This window comes from Chrysochloris asiatica, unplaced genomic scaffold (assembly GCF_000296735.1).
Source record: "Chrysochloris asiatica unplaced genomic scaffold, ChrAsi1.0 scaffold00013, whole genome shotgun sequence".
Classification (NCBI taxonomy): Eukaryota; Metazoa; Chordata; class Mammalia; order Afrosoricida; family Chrysochloridae; genus Chrysochloris; species Chrysochloris asiatica.
In genome coordinates, this window is record NW_006408531.1 from 27636177 (window position 1) to 27646645 (window position 10469).

The 10469-nt window shown below is 35.9% G+C and overlaps 1 pseudogene; it reads right to left on the minus strand.

Moving 5' to 3' along the window:
* Nucleotides 1-9150, minus strand: part of LOC102811177 — a 37768-nt pseudogene extending 28618 nt beyond the window's left edge.
* Nucleotides 9151-10469: the final 1319 nt, after the last annotated feature.

The window sequence follows — 10469 nt, forward strand, 5'->3', positions numbered from 1 at the left end:
CACAACTCAAAGGCATCAATTCTTCTACGATCTTCCTTATTCACTGTCCAGCTTTCGCATCCACGTGAGGCTATTGAAAACACCATGGCCTGGGTCAGGTGCACCTTAGTCCTCAAGCTGACATCTCTGCTCTTCAATACTTTAAAAAGTTCCTGTGCAGTAGATTTCCCCAATGCAATACGTCGTCTGATCTCTTGACTACTGTTTCAAGGAGATAGACTTGTAGAATGTGTCCTTTGGAGGTGTAAATTGTTATATATGGCTGAGTGTTTTATGTGTGTGTTGTTTTTTTTTAAAGATCTAAAGTGAATAGTGAGAAATACTGTTAACTAATGGTACATGGAGGGGATTATAATCATTGTAATGAAACAAGGTATATGATTTGTTGAATTTAAAACTGATGATCTGGCCTGTAAACTTTCTCTCAATCCACAATAAAAACCTTTTAAAAAAAGTGGGGAGGGATAGATGTAAATGCTTTTGACTGATGGTACATGGAGGGGATTGTAATCATTGCAGTGAAGCAAAATATGATTTATGGAATGTAAAGCTGATAATCTGCCCTGTAAACTTTAACTCAATTCACAATAAAAACTTCTTTAAAAATTGAAAAAAACAAACAAACCCAGAGGACCTAAGAGCGTAAGTAGCCTGACCAAGACCACTTAATTAATAACTGTAGTATCCAAGATTTATAATCAAATTGGTACTGACTGCTTATTGGTATATTTCAAACCATAATTTCTATTTTTGTAAGTTCCATAGCACTTATTTTAAAAAAGAAAGTGATTTGTTCTCCATACATCTACATGTGTTTTTTATATGCAATCATGTTCTTGATTATGGTTTAAGATTTACACTGCTGAGTAATTATTCCTAAGACGAATCCTGGTGGAGTAATAGTTAAGTATTCAGCTACTAAATGAAAGGTTGGCCTTTTGAATAGATGCCTCTTAGGAAGCTAGAAGTTCAAGTTCAGAGTACCAACTCCAGGGAAATGCTCTTTTTCTGTTGGCTGCCAGAAGGTCTTGGTCTCTTCCATTCTTTGGCAATTTCATATGGGGTCGATCTCTTCCACCCCACATTTGTCTTCCTACTTGTTGGGAAGGACCAGTTACTGGAGAAAGGCATCATGCTTGGTAAAGGACATCTGTGAAAAAGAAGACTCTCATGAGATGAACTGGCACAGTGGCAGCAACAATGAGCTCAAACATAACAATTATGAGGATGGCATAGGATCAAGCAGAGCTTCATTCTGCTGTGCGAAGGGTTGCTATGAGTCAGAGCTTACTCCATGGCACCTAACAACAACAACATGCCTAATCTGCTCTTTTTATAGGTCAGAATTTATTAAATTAAGAACAGTAGTGCTAATAAGGTCCAGCAGTAATAGGACCTTATTAGCACAACAAAGAAAACCTATTTCCAAACAGGATTACATCCCTTGGCATAGGCATTATGATTCCAACAAAGGTGTTATGATACTCTTTCAGGGAGCAAGGGGGAGACACAATTCAAACCATCATACAGGCACGTAATTTGATTTTCATCTCCAGCTTCTTGGTTTTATGATTCTTTGAATATATTTAGCTTTATGTTAGAGATTTTCTGAGTTAGAAAATATCATTCTTTTGTCCTTTTTATTAAGCAATTTCTAATTCAAATCTGAGTCCATTTGCAAAAAGAGGACAAATCTCCCTTATTTTGACTGCTGGTTTTACACAAAAATGAAATTTCAATATGCAGATGATACAACCTCGCTTGCTGAAAGTGAAGAGAACTGAAAATTCTTACTGATGAAGATTACAGACTATAGCCTTCAGTGTAGGTTGTACCTCAATGTAAAGAAAACAAAAAAATCCTCACAATTGGATCAATAAATAGCATCCTAATAAATAAAAAAAATATTGAAGTTGTCAAAGACTTTATTTTGCTTGAATCTACCATCAACACTAATGGAAACAGCAGTCAAGAAATCAAACGATGTATTCCATTAGGCAACTTGGCTGCACAAGACTTCTTTAAAGTGTTCAAGAATGAAAATACCAGTTTGAGGACTAGGGTGCACCTGACCATTCAGAATTGGTCTACCTCTCCTTCTCTCTTAGGAAAATCCACTGGTCACCATGGGTGACCCTGTTATTATTGTTGTTGTTTGTTAGATGCTGTCGAGCCAGCTCCAACTCATAGACCCCACATACAATAGAATGAAACACGACCTAGCCCTGTACCATCTCCAAAATTGTCATGTTTGAACGTATTGTTGCTGCCACCGTGTCAAACCATCTCATAAGGGGTCTTCCTCTTTGTCACTGAACCTCCACTTTTCCATGCATGTTGTCTTTCTCCAACGACTTCCTGATAATATGTCCAAAGTATGAGTCAGGATCTCACTATTCTCTTTTGTAAGGAGCATTCTTATTCCAAAGCAGATTTGTTTGGTTTTCAGATAATCTATGGTACTGTCACTGTTCTTTGCCAATTCCATAATTCAAATGCATTAATTCTTCTATGGTCTTCCTAATTCACATGCATAAGAAGTGATTGAAAATACCATGACTTAGGCCAGGTGCATCTTACTCTTCAAATGGATATATTTGCTCTTGAATGTTTTAAAGAGGTCTTGTGCAACAGATTTGCATAATGTGGTATGTTGTTTGATTTCCTGATGGCTGCTTCCGTGAGTACTGATTATGGATCCAAGCAAAATGAAGTCTGACAACTTCAACCTTTTTTCCAATGTTATTTATTGGTCTAGTTGTGAGGATTTTTATTTTATTTAAATTGAGGTGCAATCTATACTAAAGGATGTAGTCTTTGATCTTCATCAGAAATTATTTCAAGTTCTCTTTACTTTCAGCAAGCATTCAGGTTGTTAATGATTCTTCTTCCAATTCTGATGCCACATTCTTCTTCAAATAATCCAATTTCTTGAATTTTTTGCTCAGTATACAAATTGAATAAGTATGGTGACAGGATATGACCCTGGCGTACACCTTTCCTGATTTGAAACCATTCAGTTTCTGGAGTTTCTTCTTTGCACATGAGCCTCTTCTCCATTAGTTTCACAGACAATTAATAATTACATCAGCACTCCTCAATTCCTTTTTCTGTTCTAAGGGTTGGTTCTTGGTCTATGTAAAAGTTCCTCATGAGCACAATTAAGTGTTCTAAAATACCAATTCTTCATGTTATCCATAATTTGCTAATGTTATCCATAGTTTGCTATGACCCACACATTCAAATGCCTCTAACATCTTTTTGGTATTTTCTACTTTCAGTCAACATCCATCTGACATCAGCTGCGATATCCCTCATTCCACATCCTCTTTTTAATCCTGTTGGAATTTCTGGTCATTCCCTTGTTGATGTACTATCATAATGGAATTGAATGATCGTTGGCAAAATTTTACTTGCATGTGATACTAATGATATTATTTGATTAATTTTTAATTTCATTTGATTGCCCTTCTTTGGAGTGGGCACAATAAGTGTCACTGTTGGTGCTTTAAACACTGGTGGCACAGCTTAGGGCATCATAGCCCTACAAAGGCCAACACAGAATGGCAGGCTGACAGATGAGTAATAGATAAATGGTGATGGTGTTTTTAAGTGTCATTGAGTTCATTCCAACTCATAGCAACACTTTATAGGGTTTCTGAGGAGTGGCTGGTGAGTTTGAACCACCAACCTTGCAGTTTGGGATGACCTGTGGCCCAGTGCTTATCCTACTGCACCCCACTAAGACTCCAAGTAAATGGTGCAGTTATAATCATCTCATATGGGTAGAAAGTCATGCCAATATCATAGACTTACAAAAATAAAAGTAAATTTCAGTGCAATCACAAACAAAATAGTAATCAATTTCCCAAAATAAATAAGAAAATCAAGCACAATAAACACAAACTCAACAACAGTGATGTATAGAAAACAAAATTCATAAACAAAGAGAAAGCACAGAAAATTAAGCAAAATAAAAAACCTTTAACACCACACACACAAAAAGCATAAGAAAATATCAGCAGTAAATTCATATCTATCTATTGATAGACACATGCAATGTGCACCAATTGAGACAGAGTGCAGCAGAGTGAATTAAAAAAATATGATTCATCAATATGTTGTCTACAAGAGACGTACTTTAGACACAATGACATAAATAGGCTAAATATCAAAGGCTGGAAGCTACATCTAGTGAACAATTACCAAAAGAGAGCAGAAGTGGCAGTAATAACATCTGAAAACAAAGTCAAAATCCCTTATAAGAGACAAGGAAGGGCGTTTTATAAATGACAAAAGGGTCAATCAACCAAGAGGATATAACTGTAATAAATATGTATGTACCTAATTACAGGGCTCCAAAATATATAAAACAAACTCTAAAAATTTGAAAAGAGAACTGGTCCTGCAATAATAATGAGACTTTAATACTTTAGATAATGAGCTAGAAAGAGAATGAACAATGATCTGTAAGTTCAAAATAACAGTCAATAAACTTGACCTCATAGACATATACAGAACACACCCTCAACAGTACTATGGCACACATTCTTCAAAATGCATGGATCATTCTCCAGAACAGACCATGTTTTATGCCACAAAGCAAGCTTTAATCAATTTTTAAAAATTGAACTAATACAAATCATCATCGCTGAACACTTGTTATTATTAGGTGCTGCTGAGTTGGTTCTAACTCAGAGTTACCCTATGTACAACAGAACACAACATTGTCTGGTCCCATGCCACCCTCAAAATTATTGCCATGTTTGAACCCATTGTTGCAACCATTGTGTCAATCAATTGAAGGTCTTCCTCATTTTCACTAACCCACTACTTTACTTAGCATGCTACCATTCTCCAGTGTCTAGACCCTCCTGATAATGTGTTCAAAGTACATGAAAGAAAATCCAGCCATCTTCACCTCCATGGGGTATTCTGACTGATTAGTTCATTCTTCTGGCAACCTACAATACAATACATTCAATATTCTTTACCATTACTCAAATGCATCAATTTTTTTTTTCAATCTTCCTTATTCATTGTCTAGCTTCTCACCCATATGAAGTAATTGAAATACCAATGCTTTGGCGAGGAGAACCTTAGTCCTCAAAGTGACATCTAGGGAAGAGATTTGTCTAGTGCACTATGTCATTTGATTCCTTGGTTGCTGCTTCCAGAGGCACTGACTGTGGATCCAGTTAAAATAAAATCCTTGATAACTTCAATATTTTCCCATTTTCAGTTTTCTTTATGCTGAGGTCTAATCCATACTGAAGGTTATAATCTTTGATGTTCAGCAGCAAATATTTCAAGTCTTCTTCACTTTCAACAAGCAAGGTTTTGTCATCTGCGTATCACAGATTGTTAATTAGTCTTTTTCTAATCCTGGTGCCTCCTTATTCTTTAAATAGTCCTGCTTCTCTGATTATTTGCTCAGCACACAGATTGAATAAGTATGGAGAAAAGATACAATTTGTAAACTCTACTATGCCAGGAATGACAAATTGAAGAGGAATGGCATTACATTATTTGTCAGAAGAACATTTCAAGATCTATCCTAAGTATAACACTATCATACACTTAGAAGGAAAACCAGTTAATACAACTTTTATTCAAATGTATGCACCAAGTACCAATGCCAAAGAGTCCTGGTGTGGTGCTGCAGAATAAGCACTGGACTACTAGCCATAAGGTTGGCAGTTCACACCCAGCAGCCACTCCTCAGAAACACTATACAGGTTGCTGTGTATTGGAACTGACTTAGCAGCACTGAACAACTACAACGAATGCCAAAGATGAGGAAATTAAAGCATTTTACCAACTGATCAATCAATCATACAATCAAATGCATTAATAATACCAATGATTGTGAAGAGAAAGTTAGAAACAAAAAAGGATCTGTAATTGGAAAATATAGTTTTAGTGATGGAAGGAATGCCAGAAATCACATAGAATTTTGCAAGACCATAGATTTATCCATCCCAAATTCCTTTTTTTTCTTTTTTCAATAACGTAAATGGAAACTATGGTGTGATGCTATAGGATAAACACTAGGCCACAAGGTCAATTTGAACCTCAAGGTTGGCAGTTCAAACTCACCAACTGCTCCTTGGAAATCCTACATAGGGTTGCTATGAGTCAGGATTGACTCAATGGCACATAGCAATGACAGAAAATGGTGATTCTACATGTGGACCTTGTCAAAGGCATACACAAAAATCAAACTGACTAAATATATGGAAAGAGACAATGGAGAATTATAATATTAACAGTCAGAAAATATCAGAGGCTGACTGCAGAACAGACCAGCAATTTCTCATATGCAAATTCAAGTAGAAAGTTAATTACAGGAAATCTGAACAAATTAAAAAAAACAAGACCCAAAAGCCAAAGTACAATGTTGAGTATATAGCTGATGAAAAACAGAATAATCAAGGAAATATTTTATTCGTAGAAACTGAATGACACCTTTTTAAAACCTACTGGATAAGAGGAGAAATTTTTTTAATTCTAAGAATCAAATGATAATAAAAATAAAATTACCGTGACCTTTGGACATAGAAAAAGCAGAGCTTGAAGGAACGTTTAAAACAATAAATGTATACATTAAAAAAGAAATAAAGACAAAAGCCAATAGCCTAACCCTATAGCCTGAACTAATAGAAAAGGAGCAGCAAAAGAAGTCCATAATCACCAGAAGAAAGAAACCAATAAAGACCAAAGCAGAAATAAATGAAATAGAAACAGAAAAACATATAGAAATATTCAGTAAGACTCTAAGTTGGTTCTTTGGGAAGATCAGTATAAGTAACAAACCAGTGGCTAAATTGACAGGAGAAAAGAGGAAGATGGAATTAACCAAAATAAGAAATAAGATGGGTGATTTTACAACAAAGCCAACTGATATAGAAAGTATCATAACACAAAATTATAAAAAAGTATACTCTAAAAAAATTTTAACACATAAAAGACATGGATACATTTCTAGGTGCACTCTATCTCCGTAAACTAACAAAATGTCAGAAAATCTAAAAGTTCTATAACAAAAGAAGAAATTGAATATGTCATTTAAATTTACAAAACAACAACATCTTCATCGGAGAGTTGTAGCAAACATCAGAGAAGCGGTAACAATTATTCTACTCAAATGATTCCAGATCATAGAAAAAGAAGAAATAATCCCTGGTTAATACTATGAAACCAACATAGCCCTCATATAAAAGATAGGCAAAGATACCACAAAAAAGAAAGTTATATACCAATATCCTTTATCCTTCATGGTTTTCTTAAGAATGGAATGAGACAAGGATACCTATCATACCTCTCTTATTCAATAGTGTTCTAGCAGTCCTAACCATAGCAATAAGGCAAGAAAGGGAAAGATGTTAGTAAGGTGCACATGACTGAAGGCATAGTTTTTTAAATGGCCTCATACTCCTGTGAAAGGAAGACCATAGAAGAATCAGTCCATTTGAATTATGCTATTGGAGAAGAATACTGAAAGTACTATCTACCACCAAAAGAAAAAACAAATCTTCCTTGGAAGAAGTACAGCCAGAATGCTCCTTAGAAGAAAGGTTGATGAGATTTTTTCTTTCTACTTTGGAAATATTACCAGGAAGGATCACTCCCTCAAGAAAGACATCATGCTTAGAAAAGTAGATGGTCAGAGGAAGACTGACACAGTGCAGCAATAATGTGCTTAAACATCACACAGTTGTTAGGGTAATGCAGGACCAGCGTGTTTTGTTTTGTTGTGCATAAGGTACCTATAAGTTGGAACTGACTCCACTGTTCCTAAAAACAACATCCATCATGAATTTGTTGTTGTTGATGTTTCATCATCTCTATGCTAGAATGCAAATTTCAGAGTCTCTTCTGACATCCATTATGGTCTTTTCCTATCTTTCTAATGACCTTTTGCTTACTTGTTGATGTTATTTTTGTTAAGTGCCTTTGGATGGGTTCCAACTCATGGTGACTCTGTATAGAATCTCTGAAGACTAGCTGATGGATTTGAACTCCTGAACTTGTGGTTAGCAGTCCAGTGCATATCCTATAGCACCACACAAGGGTCTTTCTTGTAGGTATATGAATATTATCCTATCACAGATAGCATTGTTCTTCAAAATGAATATTAAAATGTTCTTCTTGACAATGAATGCAAGGTAGTATCTTTGAATTTGTCATTCCCAACATAGCAAATCATATGATTTTTCAATTCAAAATGGCAATACCAGTCCATGTCAGCTCACTAATGCCTAGGATGGTATCCTGGTATGGCGCTGCAGGATAAACACTGGACTGCTAACCACAAGGTCAGTTGTTCAAACCCATAAGCCACTACTACTTGGAAACCCTATACAGGGTCCTTTGAGTCAGCACTAACTGGACTGCACCTAACAACAACAATGCATATCCTATGGGTCTTTATAGATTCCATTTCATTTTTGATAACTTCCAATTTTTCTATATTCATACTTCATGCATCCCATGTACCAATTATTAATGGATATGTGCAGTTGTTTCTCCTCATTTTGAGTTGTACTCCACCAGCAAATGAATGTCCCCAAAGCGGTACTCCATTCACATCATCATGGTCAGCTCTCTTTTGAGGCAGCAATTCTTCCCCAGTCATATTTTGAGTGCCTTCCAACCTGAGGGGCTCATCTTCTGGGACTATATCTGACAATGTTCTGCTGTATTCATAAGGGTTACAGTGTTTAACTATTCAGAAGTAGGCTACGTCTCCTTCTTCATAGTCCACCTTAATCTGTCCTAGCCCTTCACTGCACAAGCCACAAAACCACTCTTTAATTTTGTAGTTTTACCATTTCCTCCTCCTTTTTGCCCACGGATTGGTTATTGGCCCTTGGTGGGCTAACTCCCAAATTCTTACCCTGCCTTCTTCCTCTTACCCTGAAATTGGCAATAGAAACATTATGTTAAGAAAAACAGAGATCTGGGAGGAGTGGAGAGGCTAGCGAGTAGAGGAGCCTGGAGTGAACTGAATTAAGAAAGTGCGGGTGGGGGAGGCCAGGCTTAGCGGTGCCCTGCACGTGAGCAGCTGCAGTGGTGGTGTTAGCATCCAGAGGCGGCAGCAACAGTTCCAGTCCGTTGCTTTACGTTTTTCTGTGCGAACACAGTCATTATGCCAACAGAATGTCGCCAGAGAATTCAGAGGGCAAAGATGAATCCAAAGTAACTGAACGCAATCCCAGGAGACCATCTGCCAGATTGTCAGTGAAACCTGTTCCACCAAAACCTGAACCCAAACCAAGAAAAACATCTACTAAGAAAGAATCTGGAGCGAAGATTAACAAAGGTGCTAAAGGGGAGAAGGAAGAAAAACAGGAAACTGGAAAAGCAGGCGCAGGAAACTGGATCAGTAGATAACATGAGAGTGAATTGTGAAAAATTGGGGTTGGTTTTGTGTACCTCTTGGGACAACTTTTAAAAGCTAGTTTTACCAAGTATTTTGTAAATTCTAATTTTTTAGGATTCTACTAGTTGGTAGATAAAAATATACATAAAGGTGGACATCTTACCTGCTTTAAGAATGCTTGTTGAAAATTTCCATCCTCAAGTGAAATAATAAATATCAACTTAATATTGGAAGCTGTGTGTAAATTGAGTCAGCATTCCCTGTACTTGCTTTAGAACTTATGTATACTGTGGTGATTTTACTGTGTATGTTTGAAATTTTTATGCAGTTTTTCTAGAGCAATAATCAGTGGTGCTTTTGTACTTATGTTTTATGTGATTTCGATGAAACATGGATAGTTGTGGCCACCTGCTGACTAATTGTGGTTTAATTTTTTTTAATTTTTACTGCTTACAAAAGAAAAGGAAACCACAGATCTAAATTCTATTAAAGAGCTCCAGTAGCTTAGTGATTACAAACTGGGCTGTTAACTTCAAGGTAAGCAGTTCGAAACTACCAGCTATTCCGCGGGAGGCATTCTACTTCCTTAAAGATTTACAGCCTCAGAAACCCTGTGCAGGATCGTTCTGAGTCGGAACCGACTCCATGGCACACCACCACCTGATTGTAGAGTGTTGTGCATTCTACTCACACGCTATGGATACAAGTAAAAGAATTAAACTTTATTCAGGTGAAAGAATGCAATATGTATTTTTTTTTATAAGTTACATGCATATAGATACTGTAGCTCTTCCAAAGTATGGATTTATGATTTTAAAATTAATTAAACTTCATATTTATATGCATATAAAACAATAAGTATAAATGATAAATATATAATTCCCCTATTAAAAACCTGAAATGATATAAATAAATTATTAATAGGAATGTAATATACTACTTATAAATTTTTTAAGGACAATTGATAATGATTACCGAATTATATTTCCCTATGCAATTAAATTAGCATTAATCTGTTTGATTTTTAAATCAAATATGTAAGTTAAATGCCATATTCAGAAATTAAAATTAATTTTTATAATGA